At 25.7% G+C, this 21,988-nt stretch overlaps 1 protein-coding gene across 2 annotated transcripts in view; it reads left to right on the top strand.

Moving 5' to 3' along the window:
- The window catches only part of LOC122507810, a 262,525-nt gene that overhangs the window by 43,236 nt on the left and 197,301 nt on the right, over nt 1–21,988 (top strand). For both annotated transcript variants that reach the window (XM_043620730.1, XM_043620729.1), the window contains exon 2: nt 5,036–5,139. The gene's annotated coding sequence lies outside the window, so the exon portion shown is untranslated. The remainder of the gene's footprint in view (nt 1–5,035; nt 5,140–21,988) is intronic.

The raw sequence follows: 21,988 nt of genomic DNA, 5'->3' as shown, positions 1-21,988 counted from the left end.
AAAACTATGTTTGAATTAAACTTAAATTTGTTTGACTGTACATATATAGCAAAAGCAAAGATAGTTTAAGTTTGATTTAAACAAAATTTGTTTGAATCAAATAAATTGTTTTCTCAGTGAAGTAAATATTTTTGATGAAAATTAGGAAAAAGTCAGGAAAATAAAAAATATGGAATGGAATTTCTGTTAGTTTTGTGGAAAGTGTTTAAAGCGAGTTTTTGCGTGGTCGTCAAGTTTAATTTTTCGATTGCTACTTTTTTACTACTTTTTTTTAGTTTGAACGCTACTTTTTGCTACTTTTTTAAAATTAATTATTGAGTGCGAAGTCTGATAATAGACAAGTAATACTTATGCCAGAACTTTAATATTTTTGCGTCTACAGAACGACTTGAAATTAGGAGTACTTGCACTTGTCTTACCCACCCTGTCTATTTGTCACCAGAGGAGAGGGAAACTTGAAGTTAAATTGAATACAAATTCTCTAAATCTCTAATGTGTAAAAGCGTCTATAATTCCATGTGCAGTTACGGATAACAAGGTAACTTATACGTCTCACTAAGAAGGAACCTCTCGGGAACTTATTAGCTTGGATATGAAAAATAAAAAAGGGCGATGCTTCCCCAAGTTCCGTAAAGGGTATGTGAATATACTTGGCGGAGAAATTTCACGTCGATATGGTGCATACAAGTGATAAAGATCGCAAAAGTGCAGTGAAGTGAGAAAAGAACTTGCCATGGGACGTTCTTTTTCTCGTTTGATTTAACGTGCGGTGTGTGTCCCATATGTATATGGACCGTTGGTCTGCAATGTGGTCAACGGTATGCAGTGTAAATAAGCCCAGTAAATAAGCGAATATTGAGGACAAATGAGTGGGAGTGGATAGGTTTATATATTGGTGTCGGAGTTGCTAGGCGACCGAACTCCGCATTCTTTCCACTCGGTAGCTTCAGCATCCCTTAAACAACCCACTTTCAACCCTGCACACACATATACAGTCAGTGAGAGAGAAAGAGAGGAAGAGAGAGTTTTTCCCTTTCAGTAACCCCCTGGACCATTTTCCCTTTTTTGTATTAGTAGTGGTGATGGTAGTCCATCGCAAACTCCTGTCTCGCTTCCTCTCAAACGGATCAATGCACTCTCGTTGAACCCTATATACATCCCGAATGAATATATATATGTGTGTAACGAGAAAATATACATTGAGAGTGTGATTTATATGTATGTATATGTAAATATCCTTTTGGTGTATGAGTATGTCTATTCTATGTTGGTACTCTTTGTCCGGTTGTACCGCATGGAATAATGATTAACCCCAGATTAACGATGATGTCGGTCGAGAGCCGAGGTTCGAAACAATTACGATTTCATCACACATGCCCTGGCAACAACGAAATGTAAAGTTACCCTCTTCCGGAAATGTGAACTCTGATTTTCGCCGTGTATTCTTTTTTTCGGATCAGAAAATTTTAAACGTGATTTTTTTATTTTTGATGGGTTTTATCATTGCTTTTAGCGGTGGAAAATTAAAGATGACATTTATGATTTTTTATAACCAAAGTTTAGCTAAATTTATTTTTTTGCCAGGGTTTCTACAAGTCATATGGAAATCATGGAATTGTCATATGATTTCATTTTGATTCATGAAATCATAGAAATCTCATGGAATTTCTAATCGGATCATGGAATTTTTTTAGTCTTTGTTGTAAACCCGTGTGATTGAAATTCGCGCTCCTTTATTGCTCAGGGTGGTCACAAGATATTCAGTTTTATCAATTTCCCTGACAATTTACTGACAATATAATTACTTTCCCTAAGAAATTCTTTTTACAGCTCTCTATCACTAAAACAGTAAAATTTGACAGAAACTATTCTCAAAAAGTATAATCAAATTCATTAAAACGATTCAATTATTTTCAAAAAATATTCGAAATTCAATTATTTTACTTATCTAGTATTTTCATAAAATTTCGCAAAGGAATTCAATTATTTAAAAAAAATTGATAAAATTCATTCAAAATTTAATAATTTTTATAAATAATAAAATTTCCACAGGAATTCAATTAATTTAGAAAAGCAATGTCAAAAAAATTTCGAAAAAAACAAATATTTAACACAATTTTTATACAATTCTTCACAATAATTCAATTACTTTCACTAATAATAACATTTTTCAAGGAAATTCAATTATTATTGAAAATTTTAATAAAATTCTGAGCAAGAATTCAATTAATTTCATAAAAATAATAAAACTCATTGAAGAATTTCAGTTATTTTTAACACTAAGTATTTTAAATTAATTAATAGAAAAATTCTATTATCTTCACAAATAAAATTTTTTAAAAAAATTGAATTATTTAAAATAAAATTTTTATAATATTTATTATATTTCGAAAAAATTAATTATTTAAAACAATGTTTATAAAATTCTTGTGAAAAATTCAATTATTCTCAAAAATAACCAAATTTTTCACAGAAATTCAATTCTTTTTAAACATTTTAATAAAATTTTACGCAATAATTCAATTATTTTCATAAATAATAAAATTCTTCTTGAGAAATGTAATTATTATTAAAAATTTAATTTCAATTCCTCGTAAAAATAAATTATTTAAAAAAATGTTTTTTTTTAATTCTTTTGAAGAATTCAATTATTTACAAAAAAAATAGAATTTTTGACAGGAATTCAATTATTTTCAAATATTTTAATAAAATTGTTCGAAAGAAATAAATTATTTTAAGTACAATTTTAATTAAATTTTTTTGAAATAATTCAATTATTCTTTTAGATTTTAATAAAATTCTTCCGAAGAATTCAATTATTTACATAAATAGTTCCTCGAAAGAATTCAATTATTAAAGATAAATAACAAAATTATTCCCAAAAATTCAATTATTTTGAGGCATTTTTAATAAAATTCTTTTCAAAATTCAATTATTTTCATAAATAACAATATTCGCCACAAGAATTTAATAAATTGTAATAAATTTCTTTACAAAATTCAATTATTTTTAAAAATTCTAATAAAATTGTTCGCAAGAATTCAGTTATTTTCAATAGATTTTCAGTCAAATTCCACTATGTCATTCAAATCGCGAGAATAGAGTCAAATTTCACTAATCTTCAGTGGAATTTCACTCATTCAGATTTAGAGAGAGGAAAATATTAATGCTTACGGAAAATGAGTAAAAATTATGAATTTTAATAATTTCTAAAAATTAGAATTATAACACTTTCTGAATTTAATTATTTTCTACAATTTTCAACTAAACTTCATCTCTGAATCAATTAATTTAAATAATTTTTCAAAAATTCTTCAAATTTTTGAAGAATTTTAATTTCTTAAAAATTTTAATAAGTCCAAAAAGTAAGTTTCGATTTTTAAAAAATTATTACAATACAATTCTAATAATTAGTTTTTAAAAATATTTTATTAATGTAATTTTTCGAAAATAATTGTATTTCTTAAAAGAATTTTTGTATAATTTAAAAAAACTAATGATTTTTTTGATGAATTTTAATTAAAAATTTTGAACATTATTGTTTTCAATCCAAAATTGTTAAAAATAATTCTAAAATGTTATTATTTTTGGAAATATGTAATTAAAAGTATTAAAAATATTGAATTTTAAAAAATTAGAAGCTAATTTTCATTTTTAAATTTACCTTTAAAGATTTATCATTAAAATTTTTGGATAATTCAATTATTTTCAAAATTTGCAATTAAAATTCTTTAAAAATTTTATGCAACTTTTCGCGACTTTTGTTGTGAATTTATGCGACTAAAGAGACTTTTTTTGGGTCTTAAAGTCGATCTGAGCCCTGTACTTTGAAGTTAACAGTGATGAAAGTGTAACTTATTGATATCCGTAAGGAACATTTGTGCCTTAAATAAAATACGGAGATAAAAAAATACGGCAAGCGTAAATCCTTTGAAATAATTCGGAATCGCGAGGTGCTTCGAAAGATCGAAAACATAGGAAAGAGACAGGGAATTGCGAGCAGGTTGACGCTACAATGGGCAGGTGTTTCGCCACACATCCGTAACCCTCTGAATTTTTCTCCTCAGTCCCTTTATTGCCAACTGGCTCTATTTCCGAGGAAAATACCAAAACAAGTCTTAAATTGAAGTCTTTGATGTTGCACAGATTTCTCCCCTTTTGGGTTTCACATTATTGTCCCTGTAACAATATTATTTTTATCCCCATCTGTGATTACTTTTTCTTGAATGAATCTCTAATTTTTCATCATCCAAACCTTGTTTTCAGTCAATATTATTAATAGTAATTACTATGTAGAAAAATTAGTTGGTGTAATCCCTTTGTAGTAATTCATTTACAGTAATTATTTTGAAGTAATTATTTTGTAGTGATTATTTCCAGTATAGTAATTATTTTCCGTGTATGTTGAGTAGTGGAAATTATTAATAATTATATTATGTACATTGAATATAATTTGAAATTGAGATGTGAAATATGATGATAATGACGATGATGATAATATGATGATGACGTGGGGTGAGAGAATATAAAGTGGCAATATCAGGTGGATTTCACACTGAATGAGCAATTGGTTCAGCACGAACTGATTTTATTTATGACACGACGACAAACTTTGTTTATTCTCTGTGTGTCCCAAATCCGAGTTTAAAGATAGTTGATAGACCGCTACCAATTGCAAGCGCATAGATATTCACCTTTCACTCTGGCCATCTGCCGAGACGCTACTCAACGAGAAACCCACCCTGCTTGCCAACTTATTTTAAAATTCTCCCAATCTTTAAACTATATAATCGAAAAGAATCAAAACCATTTGTTACAAGATTTTAGGTTAAAAATGGACATTTTTTTACCTAAAATCAAAACAAATGGTTTTGATTGAATAATTCAAGTTCATTTCTATTATATAAAAACTATGGTCAAAAAATTAACAAAAACCATTTCTAAAAAAAATTACATGGTCATTTACTTTAAATTAAATTGAGAACTAAAATGATGGGTTTTAAATATAATTTGATTTTCTTCAACTGGTTTGCAGATGGACAACAAAAAGAATGGAGAGAATACAGAATTAGAAGTAGGACAAAGGATGCTGCGCTCGCTTGGACCAACGAAATCGAGAAACAGGGAGGAAAATTGAAGGTAAGTCGTTTTGATTTATTAGCCGATAAGTGGAATTACGAGACATGTTTATTACACAAACAGAAATATTGCATAAATTTATCTAACACGCGTACATTATTTAAGAAGACGATTTTAATAGATGTGAATGTGTCTTGAATATATTCAACTTGAACGTTAAATTGGATCACATATATTTGTACCTAAATTAATAATTTCGAAAAAGTGTCAAATTCTAAAGTGACATTTCATAAATTCATTTAAATTCCTTTTGACTTGCGTGTTTTTTGAATTGGCATCATGTGCATTTCAGATTTAATATAGATTCACGAATTCTTCTATGCGAAGGTTATAAATTATAAAAAGAGATCATTAATTAACTAATTAATTGTTAATTATTAATTATAGATTAACAATTAATACGTACAATTAATACTTATATGTTTGTTTTAGTGATAATTACTAATTAGGCATTGATTAATAAATTATCAGGTATAAATTAATCAATACATTAATTAACTGAGTAAAGTAACTGAATAATTATTCAACTTTCTTTTTATAAAGTTCTGCATAATATTCGTTTTACATATACACCAGATGTATACAGTGCAACTGGAGAGTGCAACATTAATGTGGTAGCATGTCTCGTAAGAAGTTAATTACGACAAGATTTCGAGTGTATATTCAGATTAAAAACTCACATTGATATTATATTATTCCTGAAATTATATTAGTATGTGTATTTCTCAAATTTCACCTGGTGTTTCTGGAAGAGATTTTACACCTGGCGTACGTTTTATGTTCCTCTGATATATTATATTCTCGTTGCCAAATTTAGAATAGAGAAATTTGCTAACACCACGTGGCTGTGTAATCCAATAATTAAGCAAAAATATGCAAATTGTAGTTTAGCATTCACAGGCTTTGCACTCATCTACTAAAACCTACTATTAACTACTTTTTTACATACTACTATTTGGGTCCTTTTTTAGATTTCAGACACTAAAAGCTACAATTTCTGCTTTTTTTTGAAAATTTCCACTACTGTAAATTCGCTAATACTAGAAATCAAAAAAACTATTCTCAAAAATTATAATCAAATTCTTTAAAACGATTCAATTATTTTCAAAAAATATTCGAAATTCAATTATTTTACTTATCTAGTATTTTCATAAAATTTTGGAAAAGAATTCAATTATTTAAAAAAAATAGATAAAATTTATTCAAAATTCAATAATTTTCATAAATAACAAAATTACCACAGGAATTCAATTAATTTAGAATAGTATTTTAAAAAATTACGAAAAAAAACAAATATTTAACAAAATTTTTATAAAATTCCTCACAATAATTCAATTACTTTCACAAATAATAACATTTTTCAAGGAAATTCAATTATTTAAAAAAAATTTTAATAAAATTCTGAGCAAGAATTCAATTATTTTCATAAATAACCAAATTTTGCACAGAAATTCAATTCTTTTTTTTTAACTTTTCGCAATAATTCAATTATTTTCATAATTAATAAAATTCTTCTCAGGAATTCAATTATTTATGACAATTTTAATAAAATCCTCAACAACTATTCAATTTATTTTATTTTTTATTTATTTTATTGGATTCATATGTATGACCTTTCGGCCTTTTACATTTCCCGTACATAAATATAACAACTATTCAATTATATTCATAAATAATAAAATTCTTCTCAGGAATTGAATTATTTATGAAAATTTTAATAAAATTCTCATCAATTATTCAATTATTTGCATAAATAATAAAATTCATCGCAGGATTTCAATTATTTTTAATACAATTTTACAGGAATTGCTCAAAAAATGTCATTATTCTTGAAACTTCAATTTCAGTTCCTCGAAAAAATCAATTATTTAAAAAAATGTTTTTTTTTAAATTCTTTGGAAGAATTTAATTTATTAACAAAAATATTAGAATTTTTCGCAGGTATTCAATTATTTACATAAATAGTTCTTCGAAAGAATTCAATTATGTCGATAAATAACAAAATTATTCCTGAAAATTCAATTATTTTGAGTCATTTTAATAAAATTCTTTGCACAACTCAATTATTTTCATAAATAACAATATTCATCACAAGAATTCAATGATTATTAAAAGTAATAAATTTCTTCACAGAAATTCAATTAATTAATTCTAATAAAATTGTTCGCAAGAATTCAAATATTTTCATTTGAATAATAAAATGCTTTTTAGGAATTCAATTATTTTCAAAAATTTAATTTCAATTCCTTGAAAAAATCAATTATTTAAGAAAATGTTTTGTTACAATGCTTTGAAAGAATTCAATGACTTACAGAAATATTACAATTTTTCAGAGGAATTCAATTATTTTCAAATATTTTAATAAAATTGTTGGAAAGAAATCAATTATTTTAAATACAATTTTAATTGAATTTCTTTTGAAATAATTCAATTTATTATTCTATTAGATTTTAATAAAATTCTTCCTAAGAATTCAATTATTTACATAAATAATAATAAGAAAGAATTCAATTATGTCGATAAATAACAAAATTACTCCCGAAAATTCAATTATTTTAAGGAATTTTTCATAAAATTCTTTTTAAAAACCAATTATTTTCATAAATAACAATATTCATCACAAGTATTTAATTATTTTTAAATGTAATAAATTTCTTCTTGAAAATTCAATTATTTAAAAAAATTTTAATAAAATCGTTCTCAAGAATTCCATTATTTTCATGAATAATAAAATGTTTTTAGGAATTCAATTATTTTCAAAAGAAATTTTATAAAATACCACACAGACATTCAATTATTGTCAAAATTTTTAATAGAATTCTTTGAAAAATTTAATTATTTCTAAAAACTTTTCGCAATTCAATGATTTTTTACATAATTTTCAAACGAAATTCAATTATTTATGAAAATTTTAATAAAATTCTTAGCAACTATTTAATTCTTTTCATAAATAATAAAAATTCTTCAGGAATTAAATTATTGAAATCAGAATTTGCATAAAATTAATCGAAAGAAATCAATTATTTAAAAATTTTTATAAAATTCCTCTCAAGAATTAAATTATTTTTGTAAATATTTTAATTGTTTCATGAATAATAAAATTCATTGCAAGTCAATTTAATTTATTAACAGGATAAGAAAGAAGTAATACTTTTGATGAAAATTAGGAAAAAGTCAGGAAAATAAATGTATAAAATGGAATTTTCGTCAGTTTTGTGAAGTGTCTAAAACGAGTTTTTTTAGTCGTCAAGTTTAATTTTTCGATAAAAATTAAAAAAAATAAAATAAAATAAAAACAAATAAAAATTTTTCGACTTTTTTTATTTTGAAAGCTACTTTTTACTACTTTTTTTAAAATTAATTATCGAGTGCGAAGTCTGCATTTATGTTTGATTCACCGTTTCTTTTTGATATGCGATTTTACTCGAGATTAAAACAAAAGAAAAATTAAAACGAAATAATTTTAAATTAGTTTTAAGGGTTATAACTTTTTTTTAAGGGTTTTTATTGTTTATTTGAACAAAACTTCAGGAACATAAATTTTAATACTGTTTGTTAAAGATAAGAATTAGTGTTTTTCTAACGTGTTTTAGTTTAGTTCGCTCAACTGAACCAACTTTTTTTTTAAATATAAAATTCTTTTCTTTATAAAAAATAAAATAGAAATTAAAAGAAGCAGAAATAATATTGTGATTCATTTGAAGGTTCAAGAACATTGGGAATAACATTTTTAAGAAAATTCTGTTTGTATCGAAATAATAATTTTATACAAAATAATAGTAATAATAATAATAAGAGTAAAAGTAGTAATTGTAATAATAATAATGCACGATGATAATAGAAAGTAATGGATTTACAATATTTAAGAGAGTTTTGATCAGTAGTTGATTATAGCTTTGGGTTTTGCTCTAAGCCTATATAAATGATATTAACTTCCGGAATCTCTTAACGCTTGACTGCTCGCGTCGACCTTAGAGAGAATAGGCGAAACCAAGAAGGTTGCAACATATTCTCGAGGGTGGGCCCCCGGTGGGATCGATGGAGCCTCGATTCGCGAAAGAGATCGTCCTTGCGCGTGGACATAAAAAGCACCTGGGGTCCGACTTCCGGCTTTCCCTTCGAGGACTGCTCGCCTCCCACCTCTGTCTCTATACCTATATATACCATATACTTCTATCTCGACGTTCTGGGGCTTTGAGTTGCAACCAAGAAAGCTGGGGGAAGCTCAACTTTTTACGATCCTGCTTTATGGAGCAACGCCAGCTGGGCTCCCGATAAACGTGCTCCACACGTATCGTTTTTCGACATTTGCGTGAATTCCCTTGCGCGCAAAAAAGCTCCCCAGAACTTCCTGAAAACGATGAGGGATTTTAATACTTTTATATGCATTTATTGATTCTTGGCCGGTCGTCCATGACAGGAGATTCGATTTGATGCGGGAATTTCTTTTTTTACTTTTTTTGTATATGAAGAAAACAAGAAAAGAACAAATATTATTAGAGGAAAAGAGAAAAATTGTGTTTTTACAGAAAAAATTTGTTTTTATTTAATTAAAGAGTGCTATGCTGTATTTTGCGGAAAGTATATATCTGCATTTCTGAATTGGTTGTCGGGAATATTCGCAAATGTGTCGCCCAATGTGCATGCGGTCCATTGAATACTGGCGTCATGAACTCGGCGCCAGTGTATTGCCTCCGAAATTCATCCCTTTAAGCTTCATTCATACGAAGAAAGTATATATACAATAACGTACTTTGATTCTCGTTAATCATAATTAAACGCCACTTTCCCTATTTGCATTATAATTATACTATCAGCATAAAGGGATTTTCGTTCATCTCGCTCTAGCTTATTTCAATAATTTCCCTCTTCAAAATGAAAAAAAGGGAAAACATTTATTTCGAAAAATCAAATTTTGATTGAATCAGCTTGCTTGAGAGTCAACTAAATCACAGTTTTTCTAAGGATATCAAATTGAGACAAAAAAAATTGTTGCGATCAGAGCTGATAAAAAACATGATTTTAAAAAAGAGAAATAAAAATAATACCTACGATTTTTTTATTTTAATCGAATTTTTTCTGCAGTTTGGTTTTTTAGTAATGATAATAAAAAAATTAATTTTGTAATAGAAGCAACAAAGAATCGTTGGTATGTAAAATTTCAAAATTTAAACAAATTTATTTTTCCAGTTACAGATTAAAATTATTAAAAATACATCAACTATATTCTCAGTTTTTTAACACTCTTTGACGGTCAATACAGATTTTTTTAATTTGCTTCAAGAATTATTGTACTTAGCAGAGTACAGACTTCGCACTCGACAATTATTTTTAAAAAAGTATAACGTTCAAACTAAAAAAAGTAGGAAAAAAGTAGCTATCGAAAAATTAAACTTGACAACAAACAAAACTCGTTTTAGACACTTTACAAAACTGACAAAAATTCCATTCTATATTTTATTTTCCTAACTTTTTCCTAATTTTCATCAAAAATATTTACTTCTTTCTTATTCTGCTAATAAATTGAATTCCTGTAACGAATTTTATTATTCATGAAAGAATTTAAATATTTAAAAAAAATTATAACTTGCGAAGAAATTTTGAAAAATGTTTAAATAATTGATTTTCTTCGACTAATTTGATACAAATTCTAATTTAAATAATTGAGTTCCTGAGAAATTTTTATTATTCATGCGAAGAGAATTGAATTCTTACAAAGATTTTTACAACACATTTTTTAAATAATTGAATTCTGTTTGGAAATTTTATGAAAATAGTAGATATTGAAAATCATCGAATTGCGAAAAGTTTCTAAAAGACATTGAATTTTACAAAGAATTTTATTAAAATTTTTTTACAAAAATTGAATGTCTGTGTGGTATTTTATTAAATTTTTTGGAAAATAATTAAATTCCTAAAAATCATTTCATTATTTATGTAAATAATTCAATTCTTGCAAACGATTCTATTAGAATTTTTTAAAGTAATTGAATTTACAAGAAGAACTTTATTACTTTTAAAAAATAATATTGAGTTCTTCTTACAAATATAGTTATTTGTGAAAATAATTGAATTTTGCAAAGAATTTTATTAAAAATGCCTCAAAATAATTGAATTTTCGGGAATAATTTTGTTATTTATCGATATAATTGAATTCTTTCGAAGAATTATTTATGCAAATAACTGAAATCTTGGAAAGAATTTTATTAAAATCTAAAAGAATAATTGAATTCCTGTGAAAAGTTCTAATATTTTTGTAAATAATTGAATTCTTTAGAAGAATGTTAAAAAAACATTTTGTTAAATATTTTATTATTTCGAGGAATTGAAATTAAATTGCTGCAAAATTATATTTAAAATAAATGAAATCTTGCAATGAATTTTATTATTTATGCAAATAATTGTATTATTGCGAAAAATGTTATTAAAATGTTTAAAAAGAATTGATTTTATTTTAAAAATTGTGTTATTTTTTTAAATAATTGAATTTTTCATAGGAATTTTATAAACATTGTTTTAAAGAATTAATTTTTTCGAAATGTAATAAATAAAAGGAAAATTTTCTTTTAAATAATTGAATTTTTCTAATAATTAATTGAAAATAGTTTAAAAAATAATTGAAATTCTTCGATGAGTTTTATTATTTATGAAAATAATTGAATTCTTGCGAACGATTTTATTAGAATTTTTTAAAACAATTTTGAATTTCCAAGAAGCAGTTTATTACTTTTAAAAATAATTGAATTTTTGTTATGAATATTGTTATTTATGAAAATAATTTAATTGTGCAAAGAATTTTATTAAAATGACTCAAAATAATTGAATTTTTGGAAATAATTTTGTTAATTATCGTCATAATTGAATTCCTTCGCAAAACTTTTTATGTAAATAATTTCGTTCTTGGGAAGAATTTTATTAAAATCTAAAAGAATAATTTAAGTATTTAAAAAAATGTAATTAAAATTGTATTTAAAATAATTGATTTCTTTCGAACAATTTTATTAAAATCATTGAAAAAATTGAATTCCTGTGAAAAATTGAGGGTCCCAATCAAAGAACCGGTTATAATTTTTTTAAGCTCAAAATCATTGCCCTGTAAGTCGAAAATTAATCTGTTTTTAATTCCAATTTTTTGAGAAACATTTTGATAATCTTTATACAAACACGAAATGTATTCAAGAAATTGAAATTTTAAATACTTTTTTTATTTAGAGGTCGAGAATTTTGAGTCTCAAAAACTTACAACCGGTTCTTTGATTGGGACCCTCAATTGTAATAATTTTGTAAATAACTGATTTCCTCCAACGAATTTTAAAAAATATTTTCTTAAATAATTAATTTTTTCGAGGAATTGAAATTTAATTTTTAAAAATAATTACATTTCTCGAGCAATTTCTGTAAAATTGTCTTAAGTATAATTGAAATTCTTCTACGAGTTTTATTATTTATGAAAATAATTGAATTCTTGCTCAGAATTTGATCAAACAATTTTTTTAATTGAATTTTCATGAAAAATGTTATTATTAGTGAAAGTAATTGAATTTTTCTGAAGAATTGTATAAAAATTTTGTTAAATAATTGATTTTTTTTCGAAATCGTTTAGAAAATGCTACTCTAAATTAATTGAATTCCTGTGAAAATTCTATGATTTATGAAAATAATTGAATTTTTGATGAGTTTTATCAATGGTTTCTTTAATAATTGAATTCTTTTGCTAAATTCTTTGAATAGATATTGAAAATAATTTAATTTCAAATATTTTTTGAAAATAATTAATTGAATCGTTTTAAAGAATTTAATTACAATTTTTGAGACTAGTTTTTTTATTTCTAGTATTAGCGAATTTAAAGTAGTATAAATTCTAAAAAAACGGAAATAGTAGCTTTTAGTGGCCGAATACTAAAAAAAATATCCAAATAGTAGCATAACGTAAAAAAGTAGTAAATAATAGGTTTTAGTAGATGAGTGCGAAGCCTGTAAAATAATTACTTTTTTAGAGTTGACATAAAAATTTAATTTTGTCTTTTCCTGACTTTCCCTTGATTTCCAGACAGAATTTTGAACGTTTCTCTGACCCTCTGGTGGTGATGCAACTTTTTGATGCTATAATGGTCTCAGTTTGAGAATCTTAGAAAAACGATGGTAGTGACAATGCTTAAATAAGGTTTACAAAGAAAAAACAAAAAAACACAATAACAAACAACGGTTCGCGACTACAAATTCAGTTAGAATATCAGATGATGAGCAATAAAAGAATATCGCATTTTGTTTGAAACGACAGTATATATACTGTTGGTCAAGTAATGATTCAATTTCCTCTGAACAGAAGAGAAGGAAATAAGAAAACGAAAACCTTTGAGAAAGACTACACAATTACTTCTTCTTATTTTATTTCATTGCGCTCAAACGATTGAGTAGGTATACTGTCATTTATTCTGTATACAGAAACAAACACCATTGAGATTATAAGACAAATGTGTTGATTAAGTCAAATGCTGAAGCACAAGGAGGCGTTGGACAATAAGAGAAATGAGAAACCTCTTGGAGTTAAATCCTATCTCTTGTGCACAATAGATGATGCTTCAAGATGGATGCTCGTTCTTAGTAATGTAACATTAGAGTCAGGGGCTAACGAACCGATTATATGTTTTTCTTCTTTTCACACCAAGAGTTGCGAACAATTATTTGTCGATGGCACTACTTTATTCTTTTCTCTCTCGCAGTTGATGGGAAAATAAACCAAAATCATTCGCGCTCCAGTTTCCGTTCATTTTTCCAAGATTTCTTCTATTTATTTAAAATTTTTATTAGCTCACCGTTTAATAATAACAACTAATTATTAGTAAATAATTAACTGCAATATATTTAACATAATCTGAATGTTAATCTAACTAATAGTCATTAATAACAATGAAGTTATTAATGACTATTAGTTAAATTCACATTTAGATTATTATTTACTGATGTGAATTCAGAGTATTTTAAAAATTGTAATTTTAAAAATTTTTTAAATTATTTAAAAAATATTTCCTTTATTTTCTCAGCAATAAAGTCAATAGTTGAGTACAAGAAATAATTATTTATTTCTACGGACAATAATAGCATGACAGGTTGGAAAATTTTGAAATGCTCCTAGGCAACGATGCGTAAAAATTCGAATGAAAATGTCAGCGAAGCTTTACATGAGCTTGCAGTCTATTAGACAGCACACAAGCACACGCAAGCACACACATATATTTAAATCTTCAAAGTGATTCTATTCTGCAACGTGGTACGCGTTGAGTAGTTGAGAAGGACTTCCTCCACTTGGCAGACGTTAACTGACGTTTAGATTCTATCTATTCTCGTAATCTCGCGCAATATATGCAAGAGCAACACGTTTAGGTCGTGTTTCAAATAACTCTTATATAGCTGTGGTACCATCTCATATATTATTATTGTCACAAAACAAAATCAAGTTCAATTTTAAACATATGTCCTTATCATTTCTTTGGATCACATCCACAATTATAATCATTTCACATACTACAACATTTTTTATGACTTCAAAAATTGCTGTACCCTAATTGCTAAGATTTAACTACTCTCAGGCTTCGCACTAATCTACTAAAGCTTAATCAAATTCTTTAAAACGATTCAATTAATTTCAAAAAAATATTCGAAATTCAATTATTTTCAATATCTAGTATTTTCATAAAAATCACAATAAATCGATTACTTTCACTAATAATAACATTTTTCAAGGAAATTCAATTATTTAAAAAAATTTCTAATAAAATTCTAAGCATGTTTTCAATTATTTTCATAAATAATAAAATTCAATTATTTTCAAAAAATATTCGAAATTCAATTACTTTCAATATCTATAGTACTGTCAAAAAATTTCGCAAAAGAATTTAATTATTAAAAAAACATTGATAAAATTTATCAAAAATTCAATTATTTTTATATAAGTAATAGAATTATCACAGGAACTCAATTAATTTAGAGTAGCATTTAAAAAAAAATTCGAAAAAATCAATTATTTAACAAAATTTTTATAACAATTTTTAAAAAAAATTCAATTACTTTCACTAATAATAAAATTTTTCATGGAAATTCAGTTTTAAAAAAATGTTTAATGAAATTCTAAATTTCTAAGTAATAATTCAATTATTTTCATAAATAATAAAACTCGTAGATGAATGTAATTCATTTTTAATACAATTACACAAATTGCTCGTGAAATGTAATTATTCTTAAAAATTAAATTTCAATTCCTCGAAAAAACTAATTATTTAAGAAAATGTTTTTTAAAATTCTTTAAAAAAAGTCAATTATTTGCAAAAATATTAGAATTTTTCACAGGAATTCAATTTTTTCAAATATTTTAATAAAATTTTTTAACAGAAATCAATTATTTCAAATACAATTTTAATTACATTTTTTTTAAAATACTTAAATTACTCGTTTAGATTTTAATAAAATTCTTTGCAAAATTAAATTATTTTCATAAATAACAAGATTCATTACAAGAATTCAATTATTTTAAAAAGTAATAAATTTCTTCTTTGAAATTCAATTATTTTAAAAAATTCTATTAAAATCTTTTCCAAGAATTCAATTATTTTCATAAATATTAAAACTCATCGAAGAATTTAAATTATTTTTAATACTATTTTGAATTAATTAATAGAAAAATTAAATTATTTAAAATAAAATTTTTTTTATATTTATTACATTTCAAAAAAATTATTTATTTAAAACAATGTTTATAAAATTATTATAAAGAATTTAATTATTTTCATAAATAATAAAATTCATTGCAAGATTTCATTTATTTTAAATATAATTTTGCAGCAATTTAATTTCAATTCCTCGAAATAATCAATTATTTAACAAAATGTTTTTTTAACATTCTTCTGAAGAATTCAATTATTTACAAAAATATTAGAATTTTTCACAGGAATTCATTTATTTCAAATATTTTAATACAAATTTTCAATTCAATTATGTCGACAAATAACAAAATTATTCACGAAAATTCAATTATTTTTAGGCATTTTAATAAAATTCTTTGCAAAATTCAATTATTTCCAATAAAATTTAATAAAATACCACACAGAAATTTAATTATTGTGAAAAATTTTAATAGAATTGTTTGTAAAATTTAATTATTTTTAGAAACTTTTCGCAGTTCAATGATTTTAAATATCAACTATTTTCATTAAATTTCCAAACAGAATTCAAGTATTTAAAAAATTTGTTGTAAAATTCTTGGTAAGAATTCAATTCTGTTCATGAATAATGAAAATTCCTCTGGAATTAAATTATTGAAATTAGAATTTGCATAAAATTAATCAAAAGAAATCAATTATTTAAATTTTTTTTATAAAATTCTTCGTAAGTATATTAAATTATTTTATAAATATTTAAATTCTTTCATGAATAATAAAATTCGTTGCAGGAATTCAATTTATTAGCAGGATAAGAGAAAAGAAAATATATTTGATGAAATTTAGAAAAAAATCTGGAAAATAAAATATTAGAATGGAATTTTTATATCTGTTTTGTGAAGTGTCTAAAACGAGTTTTGTTTGTCGTCAAGTTTAATTTTCTCGATAGCTATATTTTTACTACTTCTTTTAGTTCAAAATCTACTTTTTGCTACTTTTTTATAATTAATTATTGAGTGCGAAGTCTGATTTTAACTAATTTTAACTTTACTACACAACAGTAATTAAATTTTCAGTAAATATTTTTCACATATTCTTTTCTCGAAAGAATTCTTTTTTATAATGCCCTGGAAAAAAAAATTATCATTGAAACACAATATAAAAATTTACATAAATACTAAAATCGGATTTTTGTATGTATATACATTTATTATTATCCCGCATGTATATATAGTGTACTCTGAATAAAAACAATGACATTGAATCTAACAGCGAACAAAAGCAATAAAATTGATGATATATTCAAAATTGAAAGTATAGACGGTGAAATATTGGAATATGGAATTGAATTCGGAAATTTTATTCATCCTTTCTTGTATTTGAATATATATGTATATCTGTCATCGTTCAGGAAGGTCGGGGACGCTTACGATTTGGCACGACATTCAGATTTTGATGCTTTGAGAGAAATTCACCTTCCAAAATAGGGGTTGGCAAACTCCTCGTCTTTCAGTATTAAAGTTTTAGTCAGTAATAGTGGTTTCTGGTTTGTCCAATAGTTTAGAATCTATCAAAGTAGCTCTCACATTTGAAATTTCGTCTTTTTGCGAATCAATAGAAGTAAATGGGTATTAAATTCGGATCTAGGATAGTTAGGTCCATTGAAAATTAGTGACTGTAAAGTAAGTTTTACCGTGATAATAATAATGATAGTAATAAGGAAAAAAACGAATAAAGTAACTTTTACTATACTTTCATAGTAAAACCTGAACTGTTAGCAACTTTTCCGCATTTTTGACAACTTTTACTATTTTCGGAGTTAATTTTACTAATTTTTTACGGAAATGCACTTCTAAGGTAGTTAAATTCCCTCCGAAAAAAGTAAAAATTGACAAAAATGCGCCGAAGTTCCAGAGAATACAAAATGCGGTTATTTTAGTCGTTTAGTGTCATAATTATTTTAGTGTTTGATTTACAGTTTGGATAGAAAAAAATTTTCACCAAGAATCACTTGTTTTGTTTGTTGTTCGGCGGCGCGCGGATTATTTATATACAAATTCCCAGGAGATATTTGTCAAAAGTTATTTATTGAATCTAAATATACGAATGAGATAATAGATTAATGTGGAGATGAATAATTGGATAGCATTGTTGAAAGTTTTAAACATATGGGCACGCCTCCTTCACCTCATAGGCAACCACGCGTGCATATTTGAACGGTGGTTAACTCTTGTGTAAGAGAATTTACTGTACAAAACCGCCTTCAGAATTCCCCCCCCCCCTGCTCAACCCTCCTCTCTTACCCTTTCATCTTTTCCTTATATATTTGCCCACCTACAATGCTTTGTTATTCATTGTTTCTTTTTTTATTTCCTTTTTTTAACGCTCAGTTCGACCTAATTTTCTAGGTTCACTCTTGGAAATTATGCGCTTAAATACACAAAGCTATTTTAAATTAACTATTTTATTTATTTCTTCGTTTAATTATTTTTTAGTGTATGCAGTTAGAAAATTGTTTGGTCAAAGAAATTATTTAGTTGGACTAACAAATAACACTTGATTTCACAGTTTTTCTACAGAATATCAAATTGAGACAAAAAACGAATCAAAAATGTTGCTTCGCAATATTTTTATTATTAAAATTATTCTAAATTTTTATTATTCTAAAGTTATGTTTGTGTTATTTTTAGATAAGTGATTTAATCTAAGATTCTAAAAAAAGTGAAGGCCGTAAAAATATCGCAAACTAAAAATTGACATCCGATTATATTGTCTCTAAATTTGATTATAAATAATTATAAAATTACGAATATTGAAGAACATTTCTCAACATTTTGAGATTCAATATGGAGATGCTATTCTTCACCTGCGAACGCCAAGGTCACCAGTAGATGGCACTTTAGTTCCTTCCTGGAATTTCTCTTGCCACCTGGTGGTGACCTTGGCGTTCTCAAGTGGAGAAATAAAGCCACCATTATTTTTATTCCTCAAAAACTATTTTATAATTAAGAAAACGTTATTATTATTCAAACACAAATAATGTGTGTAACTATTTGACGAATTATGAACATTTTATAATACTTTTGATAAAAATTTTTTTTATGATATTTTTATTATATTTTTTATTATCTTTTAATTTTTAATTTTAATTTTTAATTTTTTGTTTTATTTATTTTTGCTTTTACACAAATAAATTGTTCTGAATATAAACTGGCCAAGAGAGAGAGAGATTTCGACGCGCACTCATTCAGTTTGGGCCGCGAAAAATGGTGAATGGAAACGAAGACATTGTGTGAATTCGCGATAAATGTGGCGGGAAAATTTAGCGTCGTCAAGAAAGTTGCACAAGCGACTTCGAAAAGTTATTCTTAAGTCCCAGGTTGCTCAAGAATAGAACCACATCGTAGGCGAGGGCTTCCCCAGAACGTTCATATTTATCTATGTATCCCAACGTCTATCTCTATGTCTATTTCTCCTGCTTTCATGTATGTACATATATACATATAAACATATATACATTGGTATACATAAGCCTCTAGCAGATTTGTTCTCTCCATATTCGAGCAAGATTCAAACATATTATTTTCAATTTATAGTTATCTGTATCCATGTAGGAATATAAATTAATCTGAATATCATAATGTGAGAGAGAGAAAATTTATGTTTCGTATTTATTAGTATTACAATTACTTTTTTTTATTGCTTCTTATTTATTATTAGTATTTATTATTTATTATTATTATTATTATTATTATTAAATAAATTTTACTATATTTTTTATAGTAAACGATAAATTTGAGGAAAAAATGGACAATATTTGTGGTAAATTTATACCCAAACTCTTCATTTCTGTAAATTTTTAACACACTTTTCTTAAAATTATCAAATTGATACCAAAATTGATCAAATTGATGCAAAAAATTTGGATCAACTTATGATTTGATCCACATTTTTGTTACCAATTTGTTGCAATTTGATACTATTAACACAGTTTTCTTGAAAGTATGAAATTGATACTAAAATGGATCAAATTGATGCCACAAATTTAGATCAATTTTTTATTTGATCCACATTTTTAGCATCAGTTGGTTGCAGTTTGATGCTTCTAAGTTAGCAATGAAAGTAAAATTTAGTATTAAGATTGGTAAAATTTATTAGGATTCATTTTCTGCATCAAAAATTACAGATATAGTTTAGTTTTTACTTTTGTAAATATACGCCACGGGGTTAACTTCACTGTTAACTTAATGGTATCAAATTGCAAGGAATTGATACCAAAAATGTTTATCAAATCAAAAATTGTTCTCAATTTTTGGGAACAATTTGATTCATTTTAGTATCAATTTGATACTTTCAAGAAAACACTTAATAGTATCAAATTATTTCGTTTGCAACGAAACCAAAAATGTGTTCTAAATGAAGAACAAAAAACAAATAAAAAGTGTTGCGAAGCAACGTTTTGATTCGTTTTTTGTCTCAATTTGATAACCTTGGAAAACCCATGGAAGTATCAAATTGTTACCGAAGTGGATCCAACTGATACCGAACTTGGAACAAATTTACGATTTATTAATTCACATGTTTTTGTATCAATTTTGATACCTTCAGGTTAATAGTGAGTGAAAAGTGCTGGACTGAAAGTAAGACTCACTCTTTACAGTCACACACAACGAAAAAAATAAATTCAGTGTCATTCTGAACATTAAGATTTCCTCCGGATTAAATGAATCATACACGCATATACAGGAAAAACATTTAGGCGAATGAAAGAGTAACAATTTCGGTTATGCGTATACATATCTATATTCATGTGAGTAAATAAAATGTTCTGAATCACTCCCTCGAGTCTGGAGGCCGATTTGAAGTTTGATAGTATTGGAATAGGCATTCATGTATTTATGTTCGTATGTCCCGAGTGCAGAAAGTGCCTAAGCATGCAAATATAAACCTCTTGATGGTATGAGTTTTGCATGTCCATGTGAAGAGAGCCAAGTATGCATATTTATTTATACGTATATACAAGTGTATATGTATGTAGATAGACATGTGCGACCAAACAGACACAGTCGAAGATAGGTTACACGGTGTCTTGCATGGTGGGGTATGGCGTCAGACTGTCGGGCCTCCCTAGACCCTCTTTTCCCCCCCGCGGTCCCGACCGAGTCTCTTAACGCGAACTCAGGGACGTATGCGTAGAAAACATGTTCTTCATAATTCTGTCTCATGCTTTTCTTTAATAAGATCACAGGAAAAAAAAAGAGAGCAAAAAAAAACTGTATCAATTCTTAGTTTGATTTCATTTTTTGTTTCATTTTACTTCAATCGCTTTTTTTCCCCATATTTTCTTCTTTTATTTTACTTTAATTTCTTTTTCATTCACCCGAGAAGAAGGAGAAACATAAAGTCGGAGAAGGTTTTGATTTTAATACCGAAAATGATTGAAGAGAAAACTATTTTTTGGCTTGAAACTAAATTAGGTCAATTTTAGGACTTAAAATTATACGTTCAAGGCTAAAATTCATAAAAAATGGTTTAGTGTTTAGTTAAAAATAACTGATCTTCAGTAAAGCATAACTGATTGTCAGCATAACTGATGTTTCAGTAGATTTTTTCGAACTGATTCAATTATAGTCAAACTTAACTAATTTTTCAGTTATTTTTTTTTCAATTCAGTTATTTTTTCAATGATTGCATAAGTAAAATGTCAGACACTGATTGTCAGTTAAAACTATGATTTTAAACATTTAAAGTGATTAAAAATTTAGAGAGTGATTTTATTTTTTACATATTATTTTAAACAAGTTGTTTAGTCGATTTTTTTGTTATTCTCGCAGGTCAATAATGTGACTATTATTGCCCTAGGGAAAAAAATGAATGCTTTATTGACCAGTGAACAAGGTCAATAAAGTGCTCATTATTGCCCTAGATTCACAATGAATAACTTTATTGACCTGTGAGCCAGGTCAATATGGTGAAAAATATTCTTGTCAAAATTTCAATAAAAGCTTTGAAGATAATAAAATTATTCTACGAAATTCAATTATTTTCAAAAATTTGAATCAAATTCTTGGCCAAATTTCAATTATTTTCATAAGCAATAAAAATTTCATAATAATTCAATTATTTAAAAATTTTTTTATAATTTTCTTTATGAAAATTCTATTTTGAGAAACATTCAATTTTTTCAAATAATT

This window comes from Leptopilina heterotoma, unplaced genomic scaffold, assembly GCF_015476425.1.
Source record: "Leptopilina heterotoma isolate Lh14 unplaced genomic scaffold, ASM1547642v1 Lhet_51, whole genome shotgun sequence".
In the NCBI taxonomy this organism is placed as follows: domain Eukaryota; kingdom Metazoa; phylum Arthropoda; class Insecta; order Hymenoptera; family Figitidae; genus Leptopilina; species Leptopilina heterotoma.
This window is presented reverse-complemented; position numbering and strand designations above follow the sequence as displayed.